The 10,444-nt window shown below is 44.1% G+C and overlaps 1 long non-coding RNA gene across 1 annotated transcript; it reads left to right on the top strand.

Moving 5' to 3' along the window:
* The first annotated feature begins 7,631 nt into the window (after positions 1 to 7,631).
* Positions 7,632 to 10,444, top strand: LOC142058758 (uncharacterized). Its single transcript, XR_012661777.1, has 3 exons — positions 7,632 to 7,790; positions 7,965 to 8,172; positions 10,327 to 10,444. It is a non-coding gene; the product is annotated as an uncharacterized LOC142058758 (long non-coding RNA).

Raw genomic sequence — 10,444 nt, 5'->3', positions numbered from 1 at the left:
GATGTGCTGCTTTCCACTGGTTTCAGCTAAATTTTTCCAGCATGAACCCTAAACTATATTTAACTTGCATTTGTATATGAGATTTAGTACTTAGAGGGGGACAGGAGACCTCGGACACCACGAGGTACAATGAATAATCCGAAAGAAGAGGTGCGAGGAATGTGTGCCATAGGCAGAGAATGGGGGCTCGTCAGCAGGGGCACACCATGCCCTAAAATTATGACAGTCTCCATGTTTGGACTTGCAAGCAAGAGAACAGGTTGCAGAAGGGGAGGGCACAGAAGTTTTATTTGGGAGTGAGAGCTCTTCAGTCCTAGCAGTAAGTTGAAGAGTAGAACTAGGTCCTGATGGCTTGCAGCTGGTCACCAGTGAAGACAGTTGATGATAGGTGTCCCAGGGTCCCTAACCACTGCTATTTCCTCCCTTTCTTGCCCTGACCATGGAGAGGAATCCGAGTTAATGGCAACTGCAGATTGTGTTCAAACTGGGTTTCATCATATTTTCATGATACAGAGCTACCCTAAATGCTAATGTCATCACTCAGCCCCAGTCCTTACAGAGAACTATATTTCTGCTGTCCTGTGTCCCAGGACATATTACCCATCATACATGAAGGTACCACCAACAGACACCGCTTCCTTAGGAGCTGGAAGTGCTCAGGAAACTGGTGCCAGGGCCTTTCCTTTGTTGTTGGTCTACTGTTGGCACTGCACTAGTCGGAAAAGGAGCTAACACTGCTGCGAGCACAGCACTGCTTGGGATATCTGGTAATGAAACCAGTTGGGAGGGAGCTATTCTGACTTTCTGATCAGGAAATGAAAACACTTCAATGGGGGCAATTCAAGTTTAATTAATTAGCAATTGTCCCTCTTGTCTCCTAGCAGTTTCTCAGGAAATATAATTCCTGTGAAAAGCCAGAGGAGCACCTTACTCTACCACTCCCTTTTCTAGCTCAGCTGGAATTCAGTACATTTTTTCCATCAAAGTAGAAGCACTAAATTTAGCAAAAATATATGCTGTAGCCTACCCCTCCCTTGTAGCTCCCTGGGAGATCTGCTGACAGGTGACCTGGCTGGAAATAGCGACATGGTTCTGCACCAGTTAGGAGTCCAGGGACTGCTGGGTACCTTGTTCAGCTATTGGAGCTTTTCAGAGTAGTGGGGCAGAGGAAAGGGTGCTCCCACCTGGCTTTCAAGAGGCAAAGCAGAGTTGACTTTTTAAAAGATGCAAAAACCTCAATTATGACAAATATTTCTCCATGTAGAAAAGCATGCTTTAGTTGCTTGAGGGTTTTTCTTGTCTGTCTCTGTTTTTATTAAGCTCATTTTTCTTTATTCCTGACCTGTGACAGCTGAAACAGTTTTCTTGCAAGAGAGAAGAGGAGTGTGTGCATGCACATGGCAAAGAGCTGGGGAATAGCTGTCAGGCCAGCTTGTTGCGTGAAGGATGCTGTACAGTTTGGGTTCAACATGGACCACCCTTGTCCAGTGGTTCCCACACAAGGCTGGGAGTCCAAGCAGGTCCCCGCGCTTTTTTGTTTTCCTCAGCTCTTCCATCCTGCTTGATGAAAGGCGAGTGAGCTGCAGGTTTCCTTAAAGCTGAGAACTTCCCAGTGTTACAAGCAACACTGACAGGCTCCTTATGCGTGGATGCCTCATTGCTAACGTTGATGGCAGGCTGCACACCGCAATGTGCTGGTACCTCTGGGGTACAGAGGGAACCCGTGCCAGTTCTTGCAGCCCTCTACCTGCTCTTGCTCCTCTGTTTCCAGCTGGTGAAATCTGCTCCTTGCTTCTAGGTGCTGCTGGGTGTTGAGAGAATCTGAGGCACAGGAAGGAAAATGTGTCTTTATGGTAGATGGCATGGCACGCTGTAAGCTTAGACATCTGCTTTCCCTCTTTAGAGCAGCTTTACTCCTAAATAATGCCAGGTCACAACATGCTCGTCATTGCAATGGTGTGTAGGCTTCAGTCTTCCGGCTGGATTTGGGTAGTCACAGATGCTCAGTGCTTTGGGTCACAGGCCTAATTTTGAAGATGCATGCAATTCAGTGTACACTTTATTAACGAATGCTCCCGCTCAGGTCACTAATATTTACCTTCAGGCTTCCTGTGGATGTTTTCTCACTTTCTTCCTCTGCTGCCACCACGTGGACATGTCTCTGTTCATTTAAGGTTTGTAGTAATTTTTGAGAAGAATATGCTCCAGCCTTCATTGTATTGCAGTTTTCAACTGTACACAACGTTTTTCTTCATTTGCTGTCAAATTCAGCTGGGAGGAATTTGACACATTAAAATAACAAAACATGGAGTGAGAATCTCCATCACGTTTTTCTTTCCCATTGTTTTTTATTGAAAGTCTTCCAAAGGGTGTACATTTTTCACACTCTAGAATAGGTTATGTAGAGTAACTGAGTGTGTTACAAATCTGAGACAGACATTTCACAGACATCTCAATCAAGAGCCAGCCTCAAGCCTGATCAGAATTTTTCCAAAGGGCCATTATGAGGCAATTATATGCAGAAGAAGCTGTGTCACCAAGGGCTGATTGACTGGCTTTTACGTGCCATACATTCAGCTCTGAAAATTGCACTTGGGACTCAACACCATTTATGCACTCCTGGAAATACTATTTTGAGAGCAGAACACTATTAAAACCACCAACGTGGAGTTCTGGAGAAGAAGAGGGACTAATGAAGATGTCTGGTGCAGCTCATACAGTTTAATGACAGAACAGCAATGCTGCAGCAGTGCAACCTGGATCCTGCTCACCTTGGGGTTTACTTAGGCCAGAGTGAAGTGAATAACTGTATTTGAAATTGGACACAGACAAGGATGATCTAATTTTAGGTCAAACTATAACTTCTTTTTCTATATTTTTCTGTCAGTAACCTTCAACATTAAATTCATCATTTATAATCTGCTGCTATATAGCAAAGCAGCATGTAAATGCAGCTCTGTTAGAAGTGGTGGCATTAAGCTGGGGCAGGTCCTGCAACCTTAGCTTTTGTGAGGTTAACTTGTTTCAGTATTACATGAGAGCAAAACACTTAGCAAGTCCTTGCTTTGCCTAGCGATAGGGTACCAGAAGGGAAAAGAACAGTACTTGTTCCCTCAGCAATGAAATGTTGAAAGCAATAGGTAGGTTGGGGTGGGGGGGGGCTTATCTTCTCCCCTGTCCCCTTTCAGTCCAGGATGCAGTTCAGGGGTAGCTGCTGGAAATAAACACCTGAGGCTGCCGTCTTCTCACTCTTTATCGGAGAACATCCTTGTGAATGGCTGGAGGGGTCTCATTTGATCACTTAACAGCCTTGCTAGGGGAGAAAAGTTTACACAAGACATGGACTTCTGTGCATCAAATTCAGTTCTAGGTGTATGGAAACCTGTGCTGAGTTCAGTTGTCCACAGTGATATGTCAGCTGTCAGGACAGATCACAGCTGGATTCAGTCCTTGATATTAGCCACATAGCAGGATGCTCAGTGTGGTTACAGTATCTGAAAGAATAACTAAATCTCATGTAGTTTTATCTATTACAATAGCTCTGACAGAGCAAGTTTGGCCCTGGGGCTGTGAAGTCCTGGTGCCAATATGAAAGAGAATTGCTATTCAGCCTCGGAGAATCGATTGACTCTTTCCATTTTCTCTCTCTTTCCTCCCTCTGCTGGCCGACAGAATAAAATCATGAAGTGTTCAGAATTTTCTTTTGGTCCTCAGAGACATCCTCATCTAAAATTCAGCAAAAATCCAGCTCTGACTCATCCTGAAGGTAGAATTAAGATAAGCAAAAATAGGTGTAGCAAAGACCTACTTGAGGTTTCCTTGCTGTTCTGGGGCTAACCTCGGTTTCAGCCACGGGCTAGCATCTGTCACAGGAATGCTTTAAAAAGGCCCGTGTCCACAAGTGCCTTAGATAGAAAATGCCCTGAGAGCGAGCCTGGTGCATCTGGCTGCCTGCGGTCAGGCTGACCATTATCACCGCAGAATCACTGAGGTGTGAAGGCACCGCAGTCCAGCCCCTGCCTAGAGCAGGGTCACCTCAAGCAGGTTGCCAAGGGCTGTGTCTAGTCAGGTTTTGAATATCTCCAAGGATGGAGGCTTCACAACTCCTGTGGGCAACCTGCTCCAGTGTCTGTCCACTGTCATGGTAAAAAAGGTTTTTCTTATGTTTAATTGGAATTTCCTGTATTTCAGTTTGTGCCTGTTGCTTCTCATCCTTCCAGTGGGCATCACTGAGAAGTGCTCTGACTTCTTTAGTCCCTCCTATCGGGTATTTATACATATGGATAAGATCCCACTGAGTCTTCCCTTCTCCAGGTTGTACTGGTGCATGGGATTATGCCTCTTCAGGTGCAGGACTCTGAACTTCCCCTGTTGAACTTCATGAGGTTCCTGTCAGCCTGTTTCTCCAGCCTGTTGAGGTCCCTCTGGATGGCAGCATGACCTTCTGGCTTATCAGCCACGCCTCTCAATTTTGGATCATCTGAGGGTGCACTGTGCCTCCTCATCCAGGCCATTAAGGAAGATGTTTAAAAGTATTGGTCCCACTATCAACCCCTGGGGTCTGCTGCTAGGGACTGGCCTCCAGCTGGAGCCGGGGGCGTGTGGGGGAGAAAACCCTACGCGTCTTTTAGAAGCTGTGTGTTGTCCCATGTAGTGCACAGATCAAGGACAAGAAAATAAGTTTGCTGTTGGATTCCATATGTGCAATGAGGTGCATTTATGGAGCTGCACAACATGGATGGAGCCTGCTGAGTAACAGCCCCATTGCTTCCCATCTGAGAGGAAAATTTGGCCAAAGGATAACACTTATAACCCAGCTGGTGTGGGAGATCCTGATGAACTCTTTCACTAGCTGTTTTCCTCAGATCTTGAGATCTCACTATGCAACGTGTCGATAACATTGCTTGGAAACACTCCACAGCCTTTACTAGATGTGTCCACCTCTGCAATCTGTATCATACCTCTTCCCTTGATAACACATTTTTTGGACTAGAAGAGTTCATGGGACTACAGCCTGTGTCCTTCTGCTTCTTCTAGAAGCTTTTGAAGATGCAAAGAGGAAACCTTGTAAATATCCAGTATTGACATTAAATGCTTCTATACCCCAGAGTTTTAGAATTTTCCTTCTATAGTGCTTACTGGTTTATATTTTCTGAAAAGCAATCTCTGTGTATAAAATGAGATGATATAGCAACAAACATTTTTTAAAGTCTGCTCCAGCTGAAAGAAAGCCTGTCCAGCTGCATTAAGAGAAATATGACCCTTTTAAAGCTGCTCACCACCCCCTGACAGAAGCAAGCTATATTCTGTTCTGCCTTAGACAATTTAGTAGGAGCCATTTAAAAAACAGCCTTCAGCATCTTAAAAGAAAACATGCTTTTGACAAGGCTGCAAACAAAAAAAGACCCTCGTAAAAAGCATGAGTAATAAAAGGTGTTCTCTTAAAACAGCTGGCGAAATAACAGGAGGTATACTGGTCTAAAGTTACATTTTGCTATCTTTTTGATTACTGACACCTAAATGCATAGCTTTTGCTCTCTCTTGGTCTGTATGGGAGTTATTTGGAACAAGTCTGCTTTAGATTTAGTACACTTTTTTGACTGACAGTGGGAAAAGCCATCTTTAACCATCTCTTTCACCCTCAGGAGAGCTCTTCATCTTTCCTCCCAGCTGCTTCTAAGTTTTTCATCTGTGGCAGACTAGCTGTTTTGCAGCTTGAAGTATCCTGTGTATTGCAGTAAGATACATTTCTTACAAGACTTCTAGAAATCCTCTGTACAGCAGGCTCACCCCCTTATTGAAAACAGTTTTGAAAATGTTAACTTACAACACCTTTGGCAAAGTTTTAGATGGTTATTTTAACATAGGACTTAGCAGTGTCTACCTCCCTTCCCCAAACTGCAATTTTTCAAAGGACAATAGCCCTGTGTCCATAGATCACAGAGAATCCCATATACTAAGGATTAATATCCCATCTAGGCTACACAATTGTTTAGGCTTGCTATAATTTTCATCCTCACAATACTTGTTGGTCTGAGGGTTTTTTTTTTAAATTTCTGCAGAGGTTTGTGGGGACACAGTTCAATCATCACCTTGCTAAAATAAAAATTAAATATCATAGTTCTGATCTGAAATTATTGCAGTGAAGTTGTACTAGTAGGGCATTTACTTGCAGGAATATAATGTGGATAGTCATAAGCATAGTCATAAGTAACAAATTTATTGGCTTTTGTGTCCTGGATATGTATGTAATGCAACAGACGGCCCCTCAAACACTGGTATTCTGCAGTGCTTCTTTATGGCTTCAGAAAGTTGAATCCTTTGGAAACATCTGCAGAAAAAGGAATAAAAAGGGTTTTGTGATGCAGTGGTGTCCATTGGATAACATGTGATGAAAAATGCCCAAGTGCTATCCAAAGCTTTCAGGTTAGCTGCTCTCCAAGCACATCATCCGTCAGATGATGAGCTCAGAAGTTATGGACTGCCATGTTAAACATTGGAGAAATAATCCCTAGAGGACTAAACGAAAGCCATGACTATTTCTTAGTTGTATAAGAGATTTTGAAAAACTGTGTTTTCCAGTCATAGGGCTGGTGTGTTTCCATTACACTTGCTTCCCAAGAGATCCAAGGGTGTAACTAACTGTACTGCAAAAGCAGATTTGGCATTTTGTTGGAATACCCAGGTGCTGACTTTGCTGGAAAGAGTGATCGAAAACTCCCTGTTACATGTTCGTTCTGGAAAGCATTGCATCCAAGTCTTGCAGACATGGGAAATACCCTCCCACGTGTGGGATTTAGGAAGCTGTTCCAATCAACTCAGCAATAACCACTTCCTTCTCCCTTTTCTGTTTCTAGAGGTACAACTCTCTCAGTCCAGCAAACATCATGATATTTGGCATGAGTGCTTTGTTCTTCTTCAGGGTAAAAATAACCAAGAATCACCCCACATTTGTAGTCTTCTATTTGATAAGTGATTCTCTGTGACAGGCTCATGCTTTCAGTCACTGTGAACATGTCATCAGTGGACAACCGTGCATAAACTTACTTGATGGTTCCTTCGGATTCAGATGCTTTCAGATGGTGCTTTTTTAAGAAAAGACAGAGCACCTCTTTTTGGAAAAAAAACCACAAACACACACACAAAAAAAAACAAACAAAAAACCAACCCAACTTTCCATAAATAGTTTCCCAAGTCTTCTGGGAGTACAAGGTAGTTGCACGCTCACAGCTGCTACATACATTTCTGTGAGAGCTGCAGTTAGCTCTGGTACGTAAACACTGCTAATACGTTCATGTAGCAAGAAGTATTGTGGGTTGTAAAATACCTCTGCATCCTAGGTTTTAAAGTGCTGTTAAATTACTTTACAGCATCGGCTTTGACTTCATTATTGGTAGCAAAGTGGTGAATGAGGTAAATGAGGTATTTGAGCATTATGTTTGAAGACCTGTTTACAATTTTTTTAATCCTAATGGAACCATAATTCTGAGACATGCCAAAAAGGGGCCTGCCTAAGTGGTGGCAACTCAGTCTTCCATTTTCTCATTTAGCTGAAGAGCTTGTCTTAGGCATGTTTACATAGAGCTGCTACCATTGCTACGATGGTCTGAGAACTGACCAGCCCAGCCTGCCATTGAGCAACCCCATCTGCAACAGTAATTCTGTTTCTTGTTTTTTTGTGCCATCTAGGGACAAAGCTGTGAGAGCCCTGCTCCTGCCTGTCACTTTTCAAGACCTTAGTTTGGTTTTGGTTTCTTGGAAAAGAGCACTTGCCCTTCCAGCAATATCAGGTTTGTAATACATTTTCTTTAGCAGTGACACGTTTAACCTTTCTCAGAACCATTGCTGTTATAAATATATGGTGCTTTTCAAATATACAGTAAAAAATCACCCTATAACACATGATTTATTAACCATGTGTGGAGGCCCAATATTTTACAATAGTATTTTACTCTCTTATCTAGAACTCTTTTCATCTGGGCAAGAACAGCACTGGGCTGCATACGACGCACTTGGGGGCATGAGAGTCAACACTTGGCTCTCAGCAACACTTGGCTCTCAGAGGCCTAAAATCTGCCGGACACAGGAGTGGAAACCTAGGTCCTCTGAAGAAAGAAAGCAGTGAGACCTTTTGAAGATTGTTGCCTTTAAGGTACAAAAGAAGAGTGCCAGGTACTGCACGGCATCTGTATAACCCAGCTCCTGTAGCGGGGACAAATGTGACCTGCAAACGGGATGGGGTGGCTTGGTTGTGCATCAGGCACTGCGTGCACATCTGGAGGGCTGTGTGACTTTGTTGAGATATGTATGTATGTATGTATGTTGAGATATGATGTCCTGGGTAAAACATGGAGCTGGGCACTGGGAATCCTGCATGGCCCATAAGACCCTGCCTAAATGAAAATTTCTCAGAGAGAAGGAAGTGCATTCAATAGAGCAGGTTTAAGTCTGGTTTCCAAAGGAAACAAAACTTGTTCAAGCACGGCGTTTTTGTCTGTCCATGTTTGCTGTCACTTTACCAGCTATTCCCTCATCATTTGTCAACTCGTTTACCAATTTAACCAGATATGACTGGGTGAGGGTGGTGCAGAGGACATGAAGTCGCTGAAGTTTTTGGTGTCTGGGCCACTGGGTGACATGAAGATAGTACTTCTCATAGATCCAAATAAGTGCCACTGCTGAAAGAAAGGCTTACATTTTGCTGTTAGTCATTAGCCATCGATACATTAGCTGTACGGCCCAGCTCAAACCATTCCCAGCTGATGTAGTTTCTAGCCCAGCAAGGAAGGAAGAAAAGACTAGAAGAATAGCAAGAGGAGGGAGCGAAGGGTGCTGTGAGGGATGTTAGGAGGTATGAAGGGGTTAGAAGGAATATATGGGAAGGGAAAGGAATGGTAATTATGTGACTGGATGGGAAACCCAGCTTAATTAGTTGTGTTCCCACAGATGTGCTTGCTGTTTGCATCAGTGGCCTTTGGGGTGCTGTTTCAGCTGACAGAAATTGCTGTTTCCAGAAGAAAGGAAGAGAACCAAATAATTTAGATTTATTTTCTGTTTGTCCTGATCCACATTCTAGCATCTGCAAATCTAGGTTTTGTTTTAGGCTGCTTTTCTGGCCATCATTTTCCTTTTATGAAGGTCTGCAGAGTAACAGAGACCCTTCACTTGCTGTCAGTCATTTCCAGGGAACTTTCTTCCTGCTTCCTTGCTCTGAAATGTCACTATCCAGTTTTTGGTATCTGTGCTACCTCCTGTCATTTTCCTCCAGGCTTTTTTGTGTGTTTGCTTCTTTTTTCTTTCTTCTCCATTACTATATTCTGTTGTTCCTTTATTTCACACTTGCCTTTTTTCTGCCCCTTGCCTTCCTGTCATCTGCCATTTCCGTTTCGCAATGCCTCTCTTCAGCTACCAAATAGAAGGGCAGGAACAACTAGATCAGGCTGCCAAACTGGCTTTTGAATTTCTCTAAGGATGGAGAGTCTCCAATATCTCTGTGCAACCTGCTCCAGTATCTGACCGCCACGGAGGTATACCACCATGGTGGTATTTTTCTTTCTTACACCTAAGCAGAACTTCCCATGTCACAACCTTGTCCATTGTCTCTCATCCCGTCACTGTGCATCTCCAAGAAGTGTCTGGCTCTGGCTTCTCTATATCCTCCAACCAGACAGTTGCAGCCAGCACTGAAATCACCCCTGAGCCTTCTTTTCTCCAGGCTGCACAGACACAGCTTGCTCAGCCTCTCCTTGTGTCATGGGTGCTCCAGTCCCCTGACCATCTTGGTAGCCCTGCATTGGGCTTGCTAGGTATGGCTATGTTTTGCTTGCAATGGGGAGACCAAAATTGGACACAGTACCCAGATGTGGCCTCACAGGTATCGTATAGAGGGAAATTATCACACCCGCTGGCAAGGCTCTTTCTAACACAGTCCAGGAGTCTGTTGGCCACCTTTGCTGTAAGGATGCATGGCTAGCTCATGGTCAGCTTGTCCACCAGGAGCCCGAGGGCCTTTCCTGCAGAGGTCCTTCCCAGCCAGACAGCCCCAGGCTGTGCTGGTGCATGGGGTTACCCCTGTTCAGAGGCAGGTTCTATATTTGCTTTTGTTGAACTTCACATATTTCCTGATGGCCCATTTCTCCAGCCTACACAGGCCCCTCTGAATGGCAGCCCTGCCCTCCTGCAGGGACTGTGCTGCCACTAGTAACTGATCAGCAGTTTGATTTTTGGACCAGGTATCTTACTGTTTTGAGCTCAGTGGCCCAGACAATTTTCCATTCAACTTACAGTCTGCTTAATGAGGCCATATCTTAATGGTTTTGCTGTAAGGCTGCTACAGAGGACCACATTGAAAGCTTTACTACAGTCAAGGAAACAGCATCAGCCTCACCCTACATCTAAAAAAGCCAATCACTGCAACATAGGCAGCAGTCATAGACATCATCAG

This window comes from Phalacrocorax aristotelis, chromosome 1, assembly GCF_949628215.1.
Source record: "Phalacrocorax aristotelis chromosome 1, bGulAri2.1, whole genome shotgun sequence".
Taxonomy (NCBI): Eukaryota; Metazoa; Chordata; class Aves; order Suliformes; family Phalacrocoracidae; genus Phalacrocorax; species Phalacrocorax aristotelis.
Note: the sequence above shows the minus strand (reverse complement) of the source record. Positions and strands in the feature narration are given on the sequence as shown.